This window comes from Sphaerodactylus townsendi, linkage group LG07 (genome assembly GCF_021028975.2).
Source record: "Sphaerodactylus townsendi isolate TG3544 linkage group LG07, MPM_Stown_v2.3, whole genome shotgun sequence".
Lineage (NCBI taxonomy): Eukaryota > Metazoa > Chordata > Lepidosauria > Squamata > Sphaerodactylidae > Sphaerodactylus > Sphaerodactylus townsendi.
Genome location: NC_059431.1, coordinates 100498813 through 100521844, shown reverse-complemented (window position 1 = coordinate 100521844; position 23032 = coordinate 100498813). Strand labels below are relative to the sequence as shown.

The 23032-nt window shown below is 45.8% G+C and overlaps 1 protein-coding gene and 1 long non-coding RNA gene across 2 annotated transcripts in view; one reads left to right on the top strand and one right to left on the bottom strand.

Annotated features, from left to right (window-relative positions):
* The window catches only part of FRMPD1 (FERM and PDZ domain containing 1), a 90456-nt gene extending 77941 nt beyond the window's left edge, over positions 1-12515 (bottom strand). The window contains exon 1 of the mRNA XM_048502755.1: positions 12474-12515. The gene's annotated coding sequence lies outside the window, so the exon portion shown is untranslated. The remainder of the gene's footprint in view (positions 1-12473) is intronic.
* Positions 1-23032, top strand: part of LOC125436125 — a 513530-nt gene that overhangs the window by 206077 nt on the left and 284421 nt on the right. The gene's annotated exons all lie outside the window — the stretch shown is intronic.

The following is a 23032-nucleotide window of genomic DNA, read 5'->3' as shown; positions in this document are numbered from 1 at the left end:
ATACCCGCCTTGATAGACCCATGGTCAAATTCAGTACAAGGCAGCTCCAGATGTTCGTGCATGTGCATTTGACATTTACTCTATAGTCCAACTCGATTTACTTTATAGTCCAACTTTCTTACTAAAACCCAATGGGTTTAAAAGGTTAAAACAAGACTCCCTCTCCAAAAAAAACCTCCATGTGGAGTTTGAGTAGGGGGTTAGTCACCCTGCCCCAATGTCCATGTGCAGTCTGAAGAAGCCCATTTGCTACTGGTCTCAGTTGGCTGGGTCAGCTTTAAACTGCAGGCTGGAAGTCTGCGGTTTAAAGCTAGGCTTCACTGAGGCCAGCAGCAAACTAACCACAGGGGGCTGACCAGCTATAGTTGAGTGCAACCTGTTGGCTCCACCCCCAGGCTCCCCTTCTAGTCAGGTTAGTTGTGAAGGGGAGGGCATGGCAATGCACCCCCCAAAAGTGGCGTCCAGGACTGTAGCCTCTTCATGCCCCTCCCTCGCTACGCCAGTGGCAGTAGGAATAGGAAAAGTATAAGATACGCAAAAATGGGACTACAGAAGTTGGAAAACAACACAGTAAAAACAAGATAATGCGTACAATAACCAGAGCCACGACTATAGCCCTTGTCCTTCTGCGAAAGCATCCTCCTGAACAACTCCAATTTTACTTCTGCACCGTTCCTTTTATAAGATGTTACGCTAAGATGTTATGTCTTAAAAATGGAAAGGGGAAAAAATTGCAATGAATTTGCAAAGCACAGCACTGCATCTACAAACATCACCGCATAACGGAGCGAAAGAGGGTGAGATTCCAAAACAAGAGCAGGCAGCATGGCTATCAGGATGAGCTGGTGAAGCATTCCCATGGGTTCAGATGAGCTGATCAAGCATTCCTAGCTGCTACTGGCTGGCCTGTTGGATCCAACACTCCAGCCTGGATATTAGCTCCGCTGCCTCGGCAAATAGGGGAACAGTCGGAAGAAAAACGGGAACAGACTACCCTTGTGGTTGGCAAGCTTTTCTTTAACAAAAGAAACTTCTGAGGAGTTAAAATACCCCAATCTACTGCCCTTCCCACACAGCACATTATAGGGACACCAGCCTCCAGGTAGTATCCCTGGAATTACAGCTTGTCTCCAGACTATGAATCCACTGGACAAAAATGGATGCTTTGGAAAGTGGACTCTACGGCATTGTACCCCCAAGGTCTCCGCCTTCCCCAAGTTCCATCCTTAAATCTCCAGGAGTTTCCCAACCCAAATCTGGCACCCAACCCCCCATTCCCCACCAGTGGTCAGGGGGGACCTGGCAACCCTAGAACATTAACAACCACAAGAATCACGTTGCACCCAACCGCTATTTATAGCATACCATGTGATACAAACAACCGCGATATAATAAGTGCAATAACACAATACCGTAATTCTATTATTGTAAGGGTTCAAAAGAATACTAGAAGGGTTCAAAAGAACCCCAGAACATTACCATGATCAATTCTGTTTTATAAACAGAACATGGAGTGAGAAGAGGACGAGAAATGAAATGATTGTCAACTGCTGAATAAATGGAGGACAAGGTAGTACCCAAAGACTGTACTTTCTGAGACTTTTAAGGAAGCAACAACTAGATGGAAAACTTCTGGTGTCCTTTTACCGCTGTGCTATAGAGAGTGTCCTAACCTACTGCATCTGTGTATGGTTCTCCAGTTGCACAGTGGCGAATAGGAAGGCGCTCCAAAGGGTGATCACTACTGCACAAAGGATTATCGGCTGCCCTCTCCCCTCCTTGGAAGAAATCTATAATGCCCGAAGCCTAAATAAAGCCCAAAATATTCTAAGGGACCCGTCTCATCCAGCACACTCTCTTTTTAAACTGCTACCATCTGGCAGACGATACAGGGCCCTCAGAACTAGGGACAAAAGAGGCTTAGAGACAGCTTCTACTCTAGAGCTGTGGCTATGCTAAACTCCGCTGCTTCATATTGATGTATTTGGGGCTATGTAGGGATGGGTGGAGGATGATGATGTATGAGTCTGAAATTGCATGAGTCTGAAATTGTATGAGTCTGAAATTGCATGAGTCTGAAATTGCATGAGTCTGAAATTGTATGAGTCTGAAATTGTGTGCATCGAGGAATGCTGCTGTAAATTTCGTTGTGCGTGCACAATGACAATAAAATGCTTATGCTTATGCTTAAGTGCTGCAATTACTCCTGGTCATGGAACAAGAAGCTTGCTTACTAGTGTAATTGCTTTGGAAGGAGAAGGATCAGACCATCTTAAATGCCGAAAGGTGGTCCAACATTAGGGTTGCCAACACTTGCCTGGGAATTTGCCCAGGATTTGTGGGCAGTGCCTTTGAGATGGGGGATTTGGACAGAGATTTCCCCTAGAACCTATGGCAGGGGTGTCCAACTGGTTCTTCAGATGTTCATGGACTACAATTCCCATCAGCCCCCTGCTGGCACGGCCAATTGTAGTCCATGAACATCTGAAGCGCCAGAGTTGGAGACCTTTGACATATGGTATACCACAGAGCAGTGATGGCGAACCTATGGCACGGGTGCCAGAGGTGGCACTCAGAGCCCTCTCTGTGGGCACTTGCAAACAGAGTCACCCCCGCACACACACTTATCTAGGCTGGCCTGGGCTGCTGGGCTCGATCATTAGCATTAAACCTAAGACCGAGTTTTGGGGAAGCAGTGTAGATAACCCTGTTAAATGCTGTTAAACTTATTTTCATGCGAAGAACTAAAGCGCGATCCTTTACCTGGGAGTAAGCTCGGTTGCTGGCAATGGGGCTTGCTTCTGAGTAAGTCCTCCTAGGGTTGTGATTCACCCGTTGGAAGAGTTCCACCGTTGCTTCAAAGCAAAGTCACTGCCTACCACCAAGCTTACTCCTGAGTAACGCATGCCTCGAAACATTTTTTTCCAAACTAATACCTCAGTATTCAGGTTAAATTGCCGGGTTGGCATTTTGCGATAAATAAGTGGGGTTTGGGTTGCAATTTGGGCACTCGGTCTTGAAAAGGTTCGCCATCACTGCCATAGAGGTTGCCCTCTGTAGCTGCCATTTTCTTTAGGGGAACTGATCCCTGTAGTTTGGTGATCAGTTGTAATTCTGGGAGAACTCAAGGTTCCATCTGAAGTTGGCAGTGCTATCCAACAGAGTCAGTGTGGATGTATGTATCCCTGTGCCTATGTGAGGTTTAAGGCAATTGCCCCTGCCTAAAAAAACACCAGCCTGGTATCCATTCCAGGCAATAGAGCAAGAGACACGGAGCTATAGCCTGAACAGCATCAAACAGAAAGGAAACATTGCTCAGTTGATTAAGTAAAGGAAGTGATTCCAGGCCAATCCAGGGCAATGCGGACATGGCCTTGGATCAATGGGTCAATCTAGGCTATCTGAGAAAAAGAAGGGTAATGAGTTTGGACAAGTCTGTAAATACATCCTCTGTGGGACTTGAGTGCCAAGGAACTGCTTTTCTCAAATGCCCATCAGGGCTTGGAAAAAGCCAGCTTCCCAATTAGCTGCAGAGAGGGAACAGGTAAACTTATCTGCAGATAAGTCTGAAGATAATTTAGGTGCTACCTCTGCAAGCTTTGCTCATACCCTACCTCGGAGTGTGGTGGAATCTCCTTCTTTGGAGGTTTTCAAAGAGAGGCTGGATGGCCATCTGTCAGGAGTGCTTTGACTGAGTGTTCCTGCATTGCAGGGGGTTAGACTTGATGGCCCTTGGGCTCTCTTCCAACTCTATGATTCTATCCTATTAATACATAAAATGCTAAAATATCACATAACCCATGTTCCTGCTAAATCAGATACCCATCCAATTACATTTAATGAATTATTTGGAAGGTGGACTCCATAGAATGACATCCCAGCTGAGTTCATTCCTCTCCGTAAACTCTGCCCTCTCCATGATCCACCTACAAATCTCCAGGAATTTCTTAAACTAGTGTTAGCAACCCTCTTTATATACATGTGCACAATTGTTCTGCCAACTGCTTTCTCAGGATGTGTTACCAAATTTGTCCATCTGTTTCCCCTACCTATCCAATAGGGGCATTTTCTCCCAGCTAACATCAATGTGGCAGAGGGGATCTCTGTAAGGAGAGCTACAATCCTTGAGAATGTCACCCCAACTGGACAGGAGGAAAAGTTCCTAGCAAAAAAATGTTCCCTGTTGAAACAAGAAGGCAGGTCTATACCACCCACCTGAGGTTCCCAATCCATGGGCTGAAGCAGTGGTGGGATTCAAATAATTTAACAACTGGTACCGGTGGTGGATTTCAAATAATTTAACAACCGGTTGTTTACAAGCACCATTTTAACAACCGGTTCTGCTGAAGTGGCGCGAACCGGCTGAATCCCACCACTGGGCTGAAGATCATTGTATGAAAATGCTTGGAAGATACAGGTGTTGCTGTGGCTTCACTTGGCCCATAAGGTTCTTGATTCAGACTCAGAAGTCTTTGACATCTTCCTTGGATTCACAGAATTGCACCTCACATTACTACAGAAGTTTCTAAGAAAGCTTTCAGCTTGGACAAGTTGGATGCATTCCTACAACTCTCAATGGCTGACAAACAAACCAAACCATATCACATCACAAGACAACCCCTGCTTCAATCACTGATGGAAGATCCAGCAATTAGTAGCCTTTAGCAGCCACTTGAAAATATTACATAACATTCAACAGCTTCTGCCCTCCTTAACCCAACATTATCTCCCAAAGCCACTTATATAAGACTGGATTAGAGTGGTAGATTCATTAGGCCAGGATAATGACAGAGCTCTAACAAAGGCTCAGGTGAAGAACTGCAATAAGACCACCAGAGCACAAGAAGGGTACTCTGTATAAAAACAAGCATGCATTCTCTTCATCTAATTTCTCTTGGACAGGTCACCTTATCAAATGAAGAGGATGGGCGTAGCCATTGGTGAGATTGCACCCCGACACCCTCTGCGTTCTTGTTCCAAGCTAGCTCTGTGGCATACCCAGAGCAGCAGCAGAAGCAACAGCAGCAGCAGCAGCAGCAGCAGCAAAAGCAGAAGCTCAGACAGCTAGAGAGAATGTGGCAGAAGATTCGTGTCAAAGTGGTAAGAACATCTTATAGGACATTATGAAAGCCTATGAGATGGTGGTGAAAACTGCGAAGAACACTTCACAGCAAACTTCGCATTCGCTAGCTCACATCCAGCACAATTGTTTAGGGTGGTTCAGCACTTAACAGCCTCATCAGATAGCCCCCCAAATAATAGAGTCCTTAGCTGTGATGATTTAACAAGGGTTTTTTTTTGCGGATAAGATCACTCCACCAGGACCTGCCAGTCCCACTTGATGCAGATAGGATGCTGGAGTGCTCTTGCCCATCTTCTGGTCCTATAATGGATCACTTCAGTCGACTCTCCCAGGATGATGTGGACAGAGTCCTAAGAGCTGTGAAGTCCACCACGTGCCTCTTTGATCCATGCTCATCTTGGCTGGTGAAAGCCAGTGGGGATGTGGTGTGGACAGCCCCCTCCAAGGGAGAGGGGGGTGCGATTCACCGGGCAAGTGCCTCTGCGGGGGTGTGGCGAGGGTGTTCCAGGGGCAGGGTGGGGGCAGAGGACCCACCAGTGCACCAGGCGCTTTCCCCCCTTGCTCCACCCCTGGGTGTGGACCCCTTTGGGAAATATAAATTTATTCCTGAATTTGGGGATCTTCCCCGAGGAGTTGAAAGAGGCTGTGGTGAGACAGCTCTTGAAAAAAACACTGTTGGATATTCATGATCCCGCCAATTATCACCTGGTTTCAAAGCTCTTATTCCTGGGCAAGGTAATTGAGAGAAAGGTGCAGAGCTTCAGGGGGTTCTGGATGAAACATAAGTCCTGGATCCTTTCCAATCCAGTTTCTGTAACGGGTGGGGTGGAAACGGCTTTGACCATCCTCACGATCGTCGGAGGTATCTGAACCAAGGCAGATTGGCGCTGCTGACATTACTAGATCTGCCAGCAATGTTCGACCTGGTTGATTATGACATCTTGACCAAATGCCTTGCCAGCACGGGAATTCAGGGGACGGCATTTTGATGGCTGTGCTAATTTCTTCAGGGCGGGAGACAGAGGATAGAACTGGTGAGAGAAACTCTACTCGCCATTCATTGGTGTACGGAGTCCCACGAGGGGCAATTCTCTCACCAATATTAACATCTTTATGTGACCTCCTCGCTGGGCAAACCCAGATGTTTGGACTGGGGTGTCATCAGTATGCTGATGACGCCCAGTTATATCTGCTGATGGAGGGTCAGTCGGGAGCTGCCCTGGAAGCTTTAGCCAGTTGTTTGGAGACTAAGGTTGGAAGTCATGTGACTGGATCATCACAGGATTGTTGTGAAGCTAAAATGGAGGAGCAGAGAACAATGTACGCTGCCCATTGCTCCTTGTAGGAACAGTGCGGAAAAATGTATTTCCAAACTATTATCACTACTACATAAACATACAACATAATAGGGATACTAGCAATGATCAGAACTACATTGACATTTTGACATTTATCCATGAGCGTATTTTATGACAGAGTTGCGAATGCAAGACATGAATCAGCTTGTCCTTATTAGTGATGTTTAGTTCTCAATTAAATAAAATTTAGGGAACTCATACCTTCCTTTTAATTAAGTAACCTATTCAATTTAAATAAATTACCAAAAACTACAACTGAGGTGTCTTTTTTTTTAGATCTTGAAACAGATTAGAAAGAATTTACAACCTAACCATCAAAAGTGACCTCATCTTGCTGGAAGGAAAGGAAATTGTGAATATTGTCTTTCCTTTCTGATCTCAAAAATAACTTATTTAAATTAAAGTGGGCCCCACCTATTAAAATTGACCCTACTCAAGAAAGTATTCATTTCAGTATTTATATCAATTCGTCCCTCAATGAGAACTCAAAGTGGCTTACAATAATGTTCTCCCCGCTTCCATTTCATCTGGACAACAACTACTGTGCGAGGTGAGTTAGACTAAAAGAGACAGCAAATGGACCAAGGTCACCCAGTGAATTTTCATGGCCAAAGGGGAATTTGCAGCAATCCCAGTCTGGTAGATGAGTCATCGACAGACAAAACAGAACTGCGAGCCTCCAGGTGGGATCTAGAGTTCTCTTACAGGACTTTATGAAACAGACAGGGTCTCCTATGATCAGATTTACTGAAAACATTGTGGTGTATACAAGAGTTTACATTTCCTCTCAAAATCCAAAACAATACAGAAGAAAAAACCACAGAGAACATTTTACCTCCCTACTAACAGTGCCGTGACCTTGATTTTCTCATCTGAAACAACCTGAGAACGCTTGCCTCACAATGCTGACAAAAGACACAAAACCTTGATCAATACATTTGGAAACAAAATGATATCCATTCATTACGCAAGTACCAAAGCACTTCAGTGGACTGTAGTAAGTCAGAAAGAGGTACACACTTCAACGGAGGGTGAGACTTAAAAAGGTCAATTAATTTTGGCCAAAAACAAGCACTACACCAGTGGTTTTCAACCTGGGGGTTGGGACCCCTTTGGGGGTCGAACAACCCTTTCACAGGGGTCGCCTAAGACTCTCTGCATCAGTGTTCTTCATCTGTAAAATGGATAAATGTTAGGGTTGGGGGTCACCACAACATGAGGAACTGTATTTAAGGGTCACGGCATTAGCAAGGTTGAGAACCACTGCACTACACTGTAATCAGAACCCACTGTTGATCTATGGCTCAGTGCTAGAGCATCTGCTTGCCATTCAGAAGGTTTCCCGGTTCAGTCCCTGACATCTCCAGTTAGATGTTCAGATAGTGAGTGATGTGAAAGATTTCCACTTGAGACCTTGGACATCCGCTGCCAGTTTGAGTAGACAATACTGACTTTAATAGACCAATGGTCTTGTCTGATTCAGGTGTTCAGGTGATCTCAATGGAATAAAACTACTCCAGTTAAGTATTCAATTGACAAGGAAGATACCGAATTAATGATTGATGAGTCAATGTGGAGTGTTGGATACAGAGTGCTGGACTGGAGGGACTTGGATTCAATTCATTGCTCTGTCACACACCTCGCTGAATTGCTCTGGACCACTCTCTCTCTCTCTCTCTGTCCATCTTCCCTCCATCACAGAATTATTACAAAGATGTAAAACACACAAAATATTCCCCTGTTGCTGAAGGGTGAAAAGTCATCTTTCTTCCAAAGATGCACGTCAATTGTATCTATCCTCTCATTGAGGAGTTTGAAGCACAGTATGAAACCTCTCCCAGGTAAAACAGGGCAGTGATGCTGTGAACAGTAACAAACCATTAAGTAAAACACACAAGCTGCTAGGAACCAAAAGAAAAAGTTATCCCATTCAACTGTACAAAATCATGCACTTCCGCTGAGGAAACTCGGCCAAAATTCCACACCACTAAAGCGGTTGGGGATTAAGACTCAGCCATGCTCCCTCCAAATTAAGTCCTGTTGATTCTAGGGGAACTTTTTTGGGGGGGAACAAGGGCTTGTACATCAGAAGTTCAATCTGTCAAAGACCAAGATCCACCTTTAAGTCCTAGGTGAAAGCATAGGACCCACAACAGTAATCACCAACTATCAGAGACAGGAAGAAGGGGAGCCAAAGTCATGACCTCATTGTTGTCAAGGGCAGGAAGACAGGCAAGGCACTGAGAAAGGAAGAAACAGGAAATGCAATTTGAGTATCAGACAGTGCATCCTAGTGAGGAACAAACCAAGAGTTAGAGTCATATGTGACCTTCCCTCTCCATGCCACCATAACACTGTGTGACCTTCCCTCACCACCCCACTGTTCTTCTCAGCGTGTGTGTAATGAGAGGTGGGAGGGCCTTCTGAAGACTAAAAACAAAAAAATGGTGGCTCTGAATGGATTCATGACCCAGCAAGTCCCAGTCCTTGAATTAAATGCCACTAAAGTAAAAGATGGTTCACATCAAGGGACTAGTTCTAGTGTTGCCAATCTCCAGGTGGTAGCCAGAGATCTTCTTGGATTATAGCTGCTCTCCAAACAACAGAGATCAGTTCATCTGGCAAAACGGCTGCTTTGGAGGGTGCACTCTACAGCACTACACCCCACTGAAGTCCCTCCCCTTTCCAAACCTATCCTTAGGCTCCACCCCTTCTCCTCAAAATCTACAGATAGGAGATAACCCTTTGCTTACTGATAGGCAACAGATTGCATGAATTGTCTCCACTGGAAAAACACTGTGCATGAAGTGGCATCAAGAGATATAAAAGATATAATTGTGGGGTTTGGTCAGTCGTCATCACTTGCCACTTTACTCCCCCAAGCAGCCATCGGCTAACAGGAGCCGGCCCTAAGAATGCTACGGAAGTGAATCACAAATTATATGTTCGTTTTATTATGTATGTCATTTGGAAATTGTTAAAATTCTAAATTCAACATGTTATCAGCATTGCAGCCTCAACTCTCTACAGCTATAATCCTGTGCATGTTTACTTGAAAGAGATTCATTTGAACTATAGGGGCTTTAAACCTGCAAAGGGTCTGGCCGCCAAAAAGACAGTGCCCCAGGTGCAAACTCCACTGACATATCCATATCGGTCCGCTACAGCAGAAAAATAAAAGGAGGATTTGCAGCATCTTTCAAAAGTCATACGGATGCATGCGCCCTGAAGTATATGGCCAATGAGCACTAGCATTTCCAGAGAGTGAGATGGGGTCCTCTGACCTAGACTATAGGTGTCAAACTTGCAGGTCTCCAGATGTTGTGGACTACAGTTCCCATCATCCCCTGCCAGCATCATGCTGGCAGGGGATGATGGGAACTGTAGTCCATAACATCTGGAGGCCCACGAGTTTGACACCTGTGTCCCAGACAGAGAAATAAGCATGCAGTCTTTCACATGTGTGTCATTTATTCTTTCCATCTCTGGAAGGGAGTGAGCTGTGGCTCGGCAGAGCAAGCATCTACTTGGCATGCAGGTCTTGGGTGCAACCCCCCAGCACCAAACGTTAAAAGAATCAGGTGGGGATGTGAAAGACCTCTCTTGAACCCCTGCCAGTCAAAGCAAACAGTGACTTTTTTGATATACCAACTCAGTCAAAGGCAACTGTAACATGTTCATGTGTTGGTCTTGTGTGATTCTACGCAGAGGGCAAGAGGGGTGATTTCACAACTACGTTCAAAGAGGCAAATCACTCGAGAGAGCATTGTGCTGCCACTTGCTGGGCTCTGCTCTTGAGCGGAAATCCAGCAGGCAAAACTTTATTTCATCACTTTATCTCCATGCCAGGAAAAGCTTCACTTGCCTTATTTCTGCTAGTCAGGTGAACCTATTTTTACCCTAGGTTTCTGCCCTTCTCAGGGTGGCAGGCATGATTCTTCCTTTCCTCTTTATCTTCACAACAATTCTGCAAGGTAGGCTAGGCTGAGACGGAATGAGTGATCTGGTGAGTTTCTGTGTAGAGTGTTTTATCTATCTAGATATCTACCACATTTTTCATCCTTCCCTTCTTTCAAGGAGTGCAGGGGAGCATACATTATCCTCCCTTCCTCCATTTGATCCCACAGCAACCCTGACAGGTTGCACTCAAACAAAAGGACTTGTCCACGGGCTCCCTGTGAGCTCCATGACCAAATGGGGATTTGGATCATGGATTTGGACCATGGACGCACCATGGTTTTGACTGCTATAAAAGACACAGGAGCCCAGCTAACAAAAAAGTTGCTGGCTTTTAGGATGACATTTTTCAGGACATTTATATGAACACTGGCAGTGGCATTCCAACGAGTGCACATCCTTTTCCCAATCCATGCTCATTCCACAATGAGTCAACAACCGCTTGCCTGCTTTCTTATAACCCTTAAAGAAAAGGCACAATGTTATAACCTGTTTTTACTCGGGGAGGATGGGGCAGGGGGGAGGAGAGAATGAAAGAATATGGAAAAAGAAGCAGAAGCAGAGCCTGATGTGTGGTTCCCTGCAAAGAGAAAATCGTTAACTTTTGAATATTTTATGCTCTCGTTCCCAAATGGCAGAAAGGCACAGCAAAGTACTTTCAAACAAAGTACTGTTTTCTGCCTGCTGAGAAGTTCTGAGGTTGGGACACCACAGATGACCCTGTATGGAAAGGAGCCTGGACATGTGACCGTGGAGCAGAAGAAAGAATCTTAACAGATACAGCCCCCATCGCTGACCAGCTGCTCAGACTTCATTCTTCCACACCACTATAGAAGGGATGGAATCTCCTTTGAGGCTGGAGAATCATCACTGGCAGAGAGAAGTTCCCCAAGAGCCGTTTTAACATCCTGAATTGGGGCTATTTGTGTGCACGAGAGATCGAAAGATACAAGATACAAAAGATAAAGCTACCATTTCTGCCTGGGTTAGCTCAGAAGTGTGCAAACCTGAGAGTTCCACAGAGTTCTTCTTTAAGAACAGAAAAAGGCTCACATGCAATCTCACAACACAGCCAGGTCAACAGCACAATCTTATTCACGGCTACTCAGAGGCAAAGGGGCTATGGTGCTTAACGGGACTTCTCCCAGGTAAGCAGGGGTTTGGCAAGAATCCCACTGAACACATTTGGCCTGCCTTTCCAGGAAAAAAACCCTGCAAAGCAATGAATTTTGCAGAATTCCAAATGTTCCCATCTCAAAGTAAAATCCCATTGAAACCAACAGGGCTATGATATTAAGCATACCTGGCAGAGAGGAAGAAAAGGCCACGGAATTCCCCCAGACTTTTTTTCCCAAGGAGTCAACGCCTGATGGCAAAATTTGGAAGGCTGTGATCACATCAATCCAAAATAAACCAGGAAGGGGTTCCTTGCCTGTGTTTTCGACTTTTAGCCCGACAGTCCTCTCCAAAGAAGCTCCCATTTCAAGACCCAGAAAGTAATTGGCTTGCACCAAGCAGACCCCCTCCGCCTCGAACTGGCGACCAGAAGTCCCACTCCCACCCCAGCCAAGATCGCAACTGACTTCGCCACGAACTCCGAGGACTCTTCGGCAAGCTCATAAGCCCTTCTCCAGAGAGGTCGGAAATCTTTTGGGATTGAGGGTAGCTAAACGGTTGCGCTGCACCGTCCAAAGGGGGAAACGCAAAAAAGAGAACGCGGAAGGGGGCGAAAAAGGGCTGCGATCCTACGGCCTTGGAGAGTTACTCATTGCAATCCGTGAGACTCGCTTGCAATTCGCAGCTTGTACATACTCGGGTTGCAACCCTTTTAACCCCAATTACATAATGGCATTTTACCATACCGGGCATCGTGCCCAGGATCGGGCGGCAACGCTTTACCTGGGAGTAACAATATTAAGTAATGGCGAGCTCCAAAAGGAGCGAAGAAAACCTCGCAGGGGCGATGCTCAGCGCATGTTCGCTCGCTTTCAGGTTTTGCCTCGGAGTCGTGCGCGACATTTCGGAACTTTTTGGCTCCCCTACGCACGCGCGCAAAAAAAGAGGGATTACGGTACCTGGGAAGGGGCGCTCGGCTGTCGTTCGGCTGCGGTCGGCGATGAAGCCTTTGGATTCTGACCGGCGATCGCCGGCAGGTGCCGGCTGCGCTCGGAAGGGGGCGGAGCTAAATGCCAGGGCAAAGGAGCCCCGCCCCCGGCTCTCTGAAACTTATCCTGGAGCTTCTTGAGCGATGGAGCCAGCAAAGCCACGCCCCGAATCCCAGGAAAGCCGGATGCGGTGCAGACAGAGCGTAATCAGATGAGGGCGGAATGCATTTTGCACATGCTCGGAGTCCAAGGCACATTTTGTCTTCTAGGCCAGAATCGGCTGTCCTCTTAAGCCTGGTTGTGGTGAGAAATCATCTTTCTGAGCACTGCTCTTTTATTTAGCTCCCCCCACCTCGCCCAGATTTCTGTATTGGGTTCAATTTAGGGTTGAGAGCCAGCGTGGTTGAGTGGTTAAGAGCAGCAGATCTAATCTGGTGAACTGGGTTTGTTTTCCCATTCCTGCACATGAAGCTTGCTGGGTGACTTTAGGCTAGTCACAGTTCTCTCAGAACTCTTCCAGGCCCACCTACCTCACAAAGTGTCTGTTTTGGGGGAGGGGAAACCAATTGTAAGCTGCTGTGAGACTTCCTAATGGTATAGAAAAGCAGGTTATAAAAACCAACTTTTCTTGTTCTAGGGTTGCCATCTCTGGGTTGGAAAATATCTGGAGATTATGGGGGGGTGGAGCATGGCGGGGTACAAGGCCATAGAGTCCACCCTACAAAGGGAAACTGATATGTGTCATCTGGAGCTCAGTTATAATACTGAGAGACCTCCAGGCTTTACCTGGAGGTGTCAGCCCTTAGCTAACTTGCATGTTTATACTCTCTCTCCCCATGTTATTTCTGTGCAATCAGGTGGCTGTCATTGTTTTATTAAAGAGAACCAAGTGGGGGAAAGGAGGACATTTAACCTTTTCTTCCTCGGCTCTTTTCTGCAGTAAAAGTCTATTTTAACCCCTGTTGGAAGAAAGATTTTGATATCTGTATGTTTTCCAGGCAGCTGTTTTTATGGCATCTTAAATTTTCACAGGCACTGATCACACTATAGCCAAAGGATTTAGAAACTTGCTTCTTTAAAATGACAGCTCAGGCACCAGGGTCCTGTCAACAATACTACATACTGTCCTTAAATTAAAAAAAAAACTTCTATGGAATTGCAGCCCAGAGAAAGGTTTAGTACTTTTGTGATCAAAATTCCCAGTAGCTTAGGTGGAGGGGGGATGTTTGCCAAGCTGCAATTGGTTTTGTGTAAGGATTTGCACCGAAATCCCAAGCAATTGCAGCTTTCATCCTAACAAGACTGAATAATGCTATTGGACCTGGGATCTATTTGGCAATGTCAGTTGCATCTGGAGCCTGTACTTACCGGTGTTTATAAATAAACTTTCTAAATACGTTCCTGATGGTAATAACTTCATTGATCATGCTTTACTTTTTTGCAGGGGCAGACAGCGAGGTCACACACCAGGCTAATGTGTCTAACCAACGGGCTTGGATGTTATGATCTTGTCTCTGCACATCCATCTGATTTTCCCTTAAGGCTGGAAACAGATCTTTTCCCATTCCCAGGCTGTATGAACCAGGCTAGCGTAGAGCGCTGAAAAGAACATGTGTTTTCAGAAGCTGTAGAACAAAATCAGCCAAAGTAGACCAGAACTACAAGGATCTTTGCATTAAGGGGAGCCTGTGTGGTATAGTGGTTAAGAGCAGGTAGATTCTAATCTGGAGAACCGGGTTTGATTCTCCACTCCTCCACCTGAATGGCAGAGGCTTATCTGGTGAACCAGAGTGTGTTTCCGTACTCCTACATTCCTGCTGGGTGACCTTGGGCTAGTCACAGTTCTTTGGAACTCACTCAGCCCCACCTACCTCACAAGGTATCTGTTGTGGGGAGAAGAAGGGAAAGGAGCTTGTAAGCCACCTTGAGTCTCCTTCAGGAGCGAAAGGTGGGGTATAAATCCAAACTCCTTCTTCTAAGCTCAGTGGCAGAGGTAACGAATGTGTTCAGCTGCCCTTGAAGTAAAATGAGAATAAGCAGCAGTGCCGGAAGGGAGAAAAGCTGGCTTTGAGGGGGCATTGTTGATAACACAGGCCACAAAACAATACACTTTCCTACCACCTCAGCACAGAAAAACCAGACTGTCTGATTCAACAGCTGTTTATTGCCCTGAGATCTGCCTTGCAGTAGGGCAACTTCCTGTGACAAAGCTCCAGAAACTTTGCCCTGAGCCAATCCCTTCCTTTCTAGTTCAGAGCACTCACCGACTATCCCTGAATCACAAAGCTGGCCTACATAAGCACTGGAGCAAGCAGAGAACATCGTTCTGTCTCTTTTCCAAATCTTCTGGCCCTGTGTCGGGGGGGGAGCGGAGAGGACTCGCCACGCAGGCTCAGAAGATCTTGGAACAGATGTATATGTGAATATGTGGTTGGGAGCCTGTCTTGTGATGGGTGTTCTGACAGATGTATGTGTGGGCTTCTGGAATTCTCACACTACCACAGGGGCTTTAGGCACAATAAATGATTGTTGTGGCTTGCCAAGTTGCATCCAACTCACAGCAACTCTAGGACCGTAGGGCAAAAGTCGAGCAGAGGTCTTCCTCTGCACAGCAGTCCCCACATTATGTTCTTATTGCACAGCGTGGGATTCAGATGTGGAATTCACTGTCAGATGATGTAATGATGGCCACAGGCTTTAAAAGGGCATTGGACAGATTCAGTGGCACCTAGCAGTGGTCATGACCATCTAGTCAAGCACTCTGCTACTCGCAGTGGCTTACCAGGTGCCTTTGGGAGCTCACATGCAGGATGTCAAAGCAATGGCCTCCTGCTGCTGCTGCTGCTCCCAAGCACCTGGTCTCGCTCTAGCTAGCATCAAGGAATGTCGTTTCATCTGGTACAAAGAGCCCTGCTGGATCAGACTAGTGGTTCATTTAGTCCAGCATCCTTTTTCATACTGTGGCCAACCAGTTATCCTGGAAGGGCAACAGTGGGGCATAGGAGTCCCAATGTTGCCCGCTAGTGCTGGGTTTCAGAGGTTGACTGCTTCTGAACATGGAATTTTCCTTTAGACCTCATGATGAGTCTTGGACCTCTCTTTGTAAAACTGTCTGTTCCACAGAAAGATGACAATACGATTAGTTGAGGTGAGGTTGAGAAAATGGTATGCTTCCGCATTAGAATGTAGTCCCGAATGAATATGAAAACTATCATTCATTTTTACGCTCTGCCTTTGTCAAAACCATTATTTTGTGCATTATTGAAGATGGTGCTTTAATACAACAGCTTTTATAGTTCACTGAACGACAATCAACAATACTTGATAGTTCATTCATTTTTATGCTCTGCCTTTGTAAAAAACCATTATTTTGTGCATTATTGAAGATGGTGCTTTGATCCAACAGCTTTTATAGTTCACTGAACGACTATCAACAATACTTGCATTTGCAAACTACGTCATACGTTTTCTTGGCAAAATGGCCGATGGAGTGGGAGCAAATAAGTCTACTTCTGCAGAGAACTCTTTTCACTGTTATTTCAAATCCAATCACAAAGGGCTATCCCAGGCTATTCTGCAGACACCAACAAAGTCACAAGGGTGGGCAGCCAGGCAGGTCCCTTCTCCAATGTTGCTGGGTTGTGGGTCTGTCTGGCAGCTGTTCCCGGCCAGCAAACAGGATCCACGCAAGGGAGGCTTGCAGCCCACTGCTGTCAGCTACCTGGCACCGGCAGGGAGACTGGGCTCAGGTGAGCAAGGAAGGTCAGCTGGGAGTAAAGCTCTGTAACTGAGTTGGGTGCTGGTGTTGTATAATGCTGCATAATTTAACTGAATCCCAAAATGTGTTTTTACTTTCAAAGGCGGTGGGGCGGGGGGAGGAGAGAGAGTAGGGCTAGGTAGGCACTAGGACCCAGGCATATCATTCTACAACAAGGTCCGGCATGTGTCGGAGGAATACACAACCCTACCATCCTCTTTCTGTGGAACATAGTTTCCTCTTAAAGCCATCAATGAGAGTGGCCATCATTACATCCACAGGCACTGAGTCCTACAATTTAATTATTTGTTAAGTAAGGAAGTACTCCCTTTTGCCCATCTCGAATGTATTCCTGTTAATTTCGGCGGCTGTCACCAAGTTCCAGTATTTTGTGAGCGGCTTGTGCATAATTTTGTAAACCTCCATCATGTACCCCTTTAGTCACCTTTTTCAAAACCGAGGAACCGAAGGCTCTTTAGGTATCCTCAAAGGTGTTCCAGCCCTTACCCCTCTTCTCCACTTTCTCCAGCTTTACAACATCCTTTTGAGATATGGCCACCAAATCTCAAAGCGGCATCACCTGTTTTGTTCAGAGCAGGCACTGTGAAGATGGACACTGTCAGTTCCACAGATGCTAAAACCACATGTAGTGTCCAAATGCAGCTGATTCTAAATTTTGATGCATTCTTCTGATAAGCCTGGGGCATGGGTAATTCTAGCAAGCCAGTAAACTGTGAGCATACTCCAGCAGCACCTGCCATGCTGCCGGATGGTGATATGAACCTGCCCAAAGGTGACTATTTTTCCAGTAGTGAGCAAACCATCAACAGGATTGGTGTGAGAAAAACCAGCCTTGCTAGAAGGGGAAATCTGGTTTTCAAATGCTCTACTTTCAAAAACAGAGGCATCCTCATTCTTAAACAAGTTATTTTAGGACAGCAGCTTGCAGGTCATTCAGGCAGTCCCTGGTGCTCCTCCGGCACAGTGTCCCAAACCACCTCTTAACAATGCCTCCTGTGTTTCTCATGCATTATGTTAATAAACTACTCCCTGCCTGTAAGTCACCTGATTCCCTGCAACTGTCTGTTATTAACACACAACATCTTTGCATGATTATATGCTGTTTTGATTTGTGGAGGAGAATGCATTGTCCTTAACTCGGCACAGGAGTTTTTGCATCGCCTTCCAGTCCCCAATTACAAACCCTTTAATATGGATTGGGGGGAACCTGTTTGCCATCTGATTTGAAAGAATGCAACAAGGAAAAAAACAAAACCAACCTGCCTGCCTGCTTGGCTCTTTTCTGCCTTCAAGAGCCCTTTGATCTGCAGAAATCAACAGCAGAAACTTTCCAGCGCCTGTAAATAAACAGAATTACATGGCAATGGCAGCAGAAGAGGCTGGTTTTTTTTAAAGGAACAGGAGTGGAACCAAATGAGAAAGGGGGCAAGATCATCAAGTGTTGTGATTAGGGCAACCCAGATCCCTGGGGCCCAGTAACTCCAGCACCATTTGGGGATTCCTGTTTCCATTGACCTAATCTCTACACCACAGAGCGCTCTTCAAGGTGGTCAGTAGAGGAAGCACACTCTGCCACCCTACGTTTCCCCTGCTACTTGATGGGAACAAATCTGGAAAAAGGGGACCAGTATCGAACACTAACCTGGAAATGATGGCACCGCATCAGGGTGGCATCCACCTGAGTTTCAGGTGAATCCTAGAGTGGCACCCTGAGACAGTGATATTATAGAAAAAGAAACATAGAGCTAAAAGGGAACTTGGGGTCATCCCTGCACAACACAGGAAAATCACAACTACTTCCCCTCCTAATCCCCCAGTGACCCCTGTTCTATGTCCACAGGAAGATAAGAAGTCTCCATGATCCCTGGCCAATCTGGCCTGAAGGAAGATTCCCTCCTGATCCCAAAATGGCTGTCGGCATTACCCTGGGAATGTAAGGAAGGCCCATGAGAGCCAAGCACGGACACAACCCTTCCTGCCCTCCTAGTTCACAGAATCGGCACTGCTTTCAGATGGCCGTCTAACCTCTACTTAAAAACCTCCTGAGGGAACCTGTTCTACTGAGGAAATGCTCTAACTGTTCGAAAGTTCTTCCAGATATCTACGGGGAAACTTTGAATTTAATTCCAGCCCAGTGGTTCTGTCTGACCTTCTGGGGCAACAGAAAATAGCTCCATCATTTCCCAAGTGCCTGACTCTTGGGACACTGTGGAGCAAGGAACTTTTTTCTTACCCGCAGCCATTCAGCAGGTGGATGATAAAGACAATATTGCTCCTCCACTGAATAATGCACCTTCAGTTCATTGTCCATGCACTTCAGTGATCATACGCGAGAGGATTTTGCCATTCGACACAGTAAACTCCAGCTGCAAACTGCACTGAAAGTGGATCGAAAGTCCAGCATTCAGCCTCTCTTCCGGCCTGCTCTCGCTAAACTCCGCTACGAGCTCCATGGGAAAAAAAAGTCTATCATTTAAATTGGCGAAAGCAAAGCACAGAGAGAGCCCTAATGTCTACATTCAGTTTTTCTCCTGCTTCTTTGCTTGTCATTGTGGGGATTGTCCACACAATATGTCATGCATCATGTGGGTGCTTGTGTGTAACTCAATTGTGACAAAGGCAGCATTTGTGGGCAGAGTGACTTTTTGTTCATAAAGAATTGTGCTGAGAGGCACAGACAGTTAAAGAGAACAAAGTGTTCTCTTGAGAAGTTACAATACTGGAAGAGGCAGAGAAAGAGAGGTCCTAATCTTGTAGCTACATGGCTGATGGGGAGATAAGAAGCAGGAAACAAGATGCATTCTGGGAACAAACAAGAAAACATAGTTATTATGTCTAGCTTTCCCATTTTCTGTCACCTTCAGAGGGTACTTCTTTTGGTTCACTTGACGTGTATATTCCAACAGAATTGTCAGTTGGCTTGAATTGGCATTTGGAGGCACTTTGACCCAAAATGTCAAGGGTGGAAGGTGAAAATCATGGTCCCTTCATCCATAGATCCAGGTCACCAATTCTGGGTTTGGAGTTCCCTGGAGATCTGGGTATGGAGCTGGGGGTGGGGTGGGGCAGAAATTATGGAGAGGAAGGACCTCTTGTGATGTGATTCCACAGGCTCTGCCCTATGAAGGAACCATTTTCTCTAGAGGAACTGATCTTTGTAGTATGTTGATCAGCTCTAGTTCCAGAACTCCAGGCCTCACCTTGAGATTGGTAACCCTACGGCAAAAGCATTCCACTTGCTCCAAGCCATTACATTTAAGTGGGGGCAGAGGAGGTGGAACTTTTAAAAAGTATAAGTCTGATGTTAATTAATTAATTACTTTTATGGCAATAAAATTATTTTATCATTTTTTTGGAATGCCAATGAAGGTTTTGACTGTATGTATGTATGTCTGCTTTTAAAAAGTCCTTTAAAATGTGACATAATATATGATTGGCCAAAGATTATATTGATTCACTCTCAGCTTTGGAGATTTGGAATAGTCACATGACTCCCTAACTGGCTAGAACTGCCAGATGTGAAGTCTCCCGGGCCAGATCTAGGGGTCGGGGTCAGGTGGAGGAAGATGGCATTGTGCAACATTTCTGTCTGAAAACCAGAAGTGATATCAGTGTATCATGTATGCTCTAAGAATCCTTCTGATCTATATGGTAATGGGAGGAGGGTTGTCGTGTGATGTTGCTCCCTCGTGTCTATCCCTCTGATCTTTCCACCTGTTACCGGCCAAGGGCTGGTAACCCTATCTTCTAATAAGGGCTAGTAAGGGCTGGTAACCCTATCTTCTAATACTCTGTCCAAGTTACTTCAAAAACATGCCATGGTCCTTATCCGGTTCTTTTCATGCTCCGGCTATGCAAAATTAGGGAATGATCTTCTCATGGTGTAGTGATTAACAGCAGGTGGAGTCTAATCTGGAGAACTGGGTTTGATTCCCAACTCCGCCACATGAGTGGTGGACTCTTATCTGGTGAATAAGAATTGTTTCTCCACACCTACATTCCTGCTGCTAGTCACAGTTCTCTCAGAACTCTTGCAGCCCCAATTCCCCCACAAAGTGTCTCTCGTGGGGGGAGGAAGGGAAAGGAGTTTGTGAGCTACCATGAGTCACCTTACAGGAGAGAAAGGTGGGCTATAAATCCAAACTCCTCTTCTTCTTTTCACTTTTTCATATAGCAAAACTTCCTCAGTACCAATGGCTAGAAGATGTTCAGAATTCGTGGGTGGGATTTGAAGGGTCATGACTATGCATCACTGATCCCCAGTTTGCTCAGGCAGAGCTGAGGAAAACAGCCCACCAACTTGAAACAAAGTGGAAAGCATGCATTTTGCACTTGGCAAGAAAGAGCCTAGCTTTGTTTTCTGTCAGTCCCACGGACTGAGAGACCAATTTTAATTTGTGATTAAAGTATCTATCAATTAAAACTTGCAACAACCTTTAAGTGTACTTAGAATGTGGGTGTTAAGATATTTATGGCCCCTGCTTTTTTATATTGAAAGTGGGGATGTACAATTAGTTTTAACTCTTGGTCCCTTAACAGTCTCCCTGAATAAAAGCCAAAAATAAAACCTCAAACACCAAAGAAGTATTTTTCCACTGGTCTTCTTGACTATTGATCATCATAAAATTGTTCCAGTAGCTAAGGCATTCTTCTCCAACAGCTCAAGTCCAGTCATCATCCCTTTTGCCTAAAAGATCATTCAAACATTTTCGGCCTTGCCAAGCATTAACAGAAGGATACTCTAATTCTATTTACTTGCTTGTTTGGCAGCTGGTAGAGAACTTTAAATCTACTTCTGGACTTTGCATATAATTCTCTGTCTCTTCCTCTATGTTTTTTCTTCAAATGCTTTGTAAAAAAACAAAAGTAGGTTGTATAGATTAATGGAGAGAACAGATTCAGTGTTACCTCACAGTGAGAAAGCAGCCTAAAGTTGCTGCCTTGATCCCATATTCCAGGGGCACTTCGCCTCAGTTTTTCTAGTTTTTTTTATTTGACATTCATCCAGAGGTGGGATCCAGCAGGTTCTCACAGGTTCCCGAGAGTAGGTTACTAATTATTTGTGTGTGCCGAGAGGGGGTTGCTAATTGGTGATTTTGCCACGTGATTTTTGCCTTAGTTACCCCCCACCTCTCAGCAGTAGCACGCAGAACTTGAAGCAGTCTAGCAGGAGGTGCACCGGCGTGCGTGGCAGCTTGTGCCTGCGTGCATTCGTTTCCCGCCCAAGGACTGGCGCAGCAGCTGCGTCCTTGCCACAGCCCTGCCCAGGAATGCCCTGCCCCCGGAATGCCCTGCCATGCCCCCGGAATGCCCCACCCAGCCCCATTGGCGCTACACCATAGTTTGAATCCCTCCACCATGGGAACCTGTTACTAAAATTTTTGGATCCCACCACTGCATAGTGTTGATGGAATATGAACTGAATTATATTGAAAGACATATGAATTTTTTAAAAATCACTTTTGAAGAAGTGGTTTTTCCAGAAGGAAATTAGGGCTGATTTGAGGTATTTTGTAATTCCAAGCAAGGTACCCCTGAAATATTGATAGCCAAGCCAAACCACACCCTGATAAACTTTTGAGGAGGGAAAACAAGAAGAACATGCCACTAAGTTGCAACCAACTCATGGAAACTCCATCCATGGTAGGGGTGCCAGCCTCCAGGTGGAACCTGGGGATCCCCTGGAATTGGAGCTCATCTCCAGACTACAAAGCTCAGTTTCCTGGGGGGAAATGGATGCTTTGGATAAAAAGAAGAAGAGTTGGATTTATATCCCTGCTTTCTCTCCCATAGGAGACTCAAAGGGGCTTACAAACTCCTTTCTCTTCCTCCCTCACAACAAACACCCTGTAAGGTAGGTGGGGCTGTGAGAGCTCCGAAGAACTGTGACTAGCCCAAGGTCACCCAGCTGGCATGTTTTGGAGTGCGCAAATTAATCTGAATTTCCCAGATAAGCCTCCACAGCTCAAGCGGCAGAGTGGGCAATCAAACCCGGTTCCTCCAGATTAGAGTGCACCTACTCTTAACCACTACGCCATTGCTGCTCTCTAGTAGACTCTATGGTGTTGTGCCCCCTGTCCTTCCCAGGTTCAATACCCAAACATTCCTGAATATCCAGGGGGGATTTAGCAACTCTCATCCATGGTTTGTTCATAGCAAGAGAGCAGCAGAGATTGTTTGCCTGTGCCTTCTTCTGTATAGCACCCTTAGTCCTTGGTGGTTTCCCATCCATGTACTGACCCTGCTTACTTCCCAGGCCATGACAAGCTCAAGTAAATCGGGCTGCACAGGCTGAGAAGAGGGTAGGGGGAATAAAACCTTCCAGCAGTCTGCCTCATGGCCAAATGACTGGGTTAATGTTCCCTTACCACTTCTAGCACAGGGGAGTCACCTGTATATAGCCTGGAAAGCACGATCTACTCCAAACTGAGCTCATTTCAGTCCTGTTGATTTTGATTTCCTGTTGGAATCAAAAGTGCCCATCCACGTCTTCACCTAACCTACGCTCCCCTAGCCCTGCCCCCTGGCCTCAGTGCTTATAAAAGCAGCTCTCCGAGGCCGGGGACAGCAGTCTCTTCTCCCTGAAGAGGAGGGAAGAAGGGACTGCTGGCTGGGAGCCCAGCTGATGGGAGGAAGGGAGGGGGTAGGTGGAGCTTTGGACATGTAATGGGTTTTTTTTTAACTCATGAGCCCCTCCTTACCTATGTCCTTGGTTGCCACACCTACCATGTTGTGTCAGAATTCCAAATGT